General features: G+C 39.8%; 1 non-coding gene across 1 annotated transcript; it reads left to right on the top strand.

Moving 5' to 3' along the window:
* The first annotated feature begins 1,495 nt into the window (after positions 1 to 1,495).
* LOC132275635 (small nucleolar RNA R71) lies at positions 1,496 to 1,601 on the top strand. The gene has a single exon (XR_009470690.1). It is a non-coding gene; the product is annotated as a small nucleolar RNA R71 (small nucleolar RNA).
* Positions 1,602 to 1,801: the final 200 nt, after the last annotated feature.

Raw genomic sequence — 1,801 nt, 5'->3', positions numbered from 1 at the left:
ACTTCTCATACATCGAGTAAGGAATAGGATTAACAATTGATCCAAGGTCAAGAAGTGTTTTCTCTATCACATTTTTCCAATGGTGCAAGAAATTATTGGAGCTCCAGGATCTTTAACCTTTAAAGGAGTGTTATACTTAAGAATAGCACTGGCATGCTTGGTGAGACAAACTTTCTTAGGAACTTGGCATCTGGATTTTCTCTTTAAAGTGCACAAGTCCTTTAGAAATTTGGAATAGGCTGGAACTTGCTTTGTAGCATCAAGCAGAGGAAGATTGATTTTGACCTGTTTAAATACCTCCATCATATCTTGAATTTTCTCCCCCTGTTTACCAAAGTGGGAGGGTTCCTTGAGACGTTCAGGATAAGGCGTTTTTGGCTCATAAGCTGTCTCAGGGTTAGGAACAGATGAAGAAGTGACTCCATCTTCAACTCCTTTTGTGGATTGTGGAATAGCACTTGAGGAAACATCCTTGGGATGTGGATTTTGAATGATAGGAATAATGGGAATCCTATGCCTTTCTTTTTCCTCCTGTCCTTTCTCAACTTAGTTATCAACCACTCTGACCACTCCTCAATGTAGTAATAGCCTGAACTTGCTCATGATGAATACCTGAGGAATGGGTTCTATCAATCATGTAAGTCTGCCCTTTCGGGGTTACTATTGGTTGACTAGGCAGCTTTCCATCCTCTCTTCGAGATAGAGTACTCGCTATTTGCCCAACTTGTGCCTCTAGCTTTGCTATGGCTTGAGAATGAGAATTAAGAAGTTAGATGTTGGCTTTAATTTCACCAAGAGCATTGAGTACTTGTTCCTCAAAAGCAGAATTTCTAGGAGAAGGTGGAAGATTAGGAGCTTGAGTAGATTGATTCCTAAACTGAGGTGGACGGTAAATACCATATTGGTTGAAAGAATTATTTTATTGCATAGGATTGGATGAATTTTGATACTGCCCCTGAGATTGGGAATAGTATTCCCTTGATTTGGATTATGCCATGACAGATTGGGATGATCTCTTTAGCCAGGATTATATGTAGAAGAATAAAGATTATAAGCTGGCCTAGAGAATGCAACATTCACTTGCTCCTGTGGGATCTCATATGATTGTCCCAGCATAGGGCAAGCGTCAGCAAAATGGTTAGAATTAACACAGATGGAACAAACTTCCTTTGGTAAGGCAGTTTGCGGATTAGCAACAGGAGCAAAGCCAGATGATAGAATTTGATCGAACCTACGGTTCAAAACTTCTATTTGAGCGGCTAACTCACTAGATTTATCTACCTCATAAAGTTTTTCAACCTTATGCATTCCAGGTGAAGACCTAGACCTAGAGGAACAAGCATGTTGCACTGAGTTTTCACTTAGGGCCTCAAACAGTTCCCAAGCATCAGCCGGACTCTTACGCAGAAAAGCTCCATTGCTGGAAGCATCAACCATGTTTCTATACGAGTTTGTTAGACTATCATAGAAGATCTGTTTTAAGTGCCATTGAGCAATATCATGGTGTGGACACTTCCTTAGATGATCATTATATCTCTCCCATGCATCATGAAACTGTTCTCCTGAGATATGAGAAAATGCCATGATTTCTTTTCTCATTTGTGTGGTTTTACCCACAGTGTAATATTTCTTCAAGAACTCCTGTTGCAACAAGTCCCATGAAGATATGAAATTTGTTGGAAGGGACTGCAACCAAGTTCTTGCTTTATCTTTGAGAGAGAATTGGAAAAGATGTATTTTGAATGAATCATTGGATAGAGTGGCCAACTTGGTAGTTGAACACAATTCCAAAACACATCCA

This window comes from Cornus florida, unplaced genomic scaffold, assembly GCF_030987335.1.
Source record: "Cornus florida cultivar Cherokee Brave unplaced genomic scaffold, ASM3098733v1 CherokeeBrave_3.0.0_Hap2_Chr09, whole genome shotgun sequence".
Lineage (NCBI taxonomy): Eukaryota > Viridiplantae > Streptophyta > Magnoliopsida > Cornales > Cornaceae > Cornus > Cornus florida.
Note: the sequence above shows the minus strand (reverse complement) of the source record. Positions and strands in the feature narration are given on the sequence as shown.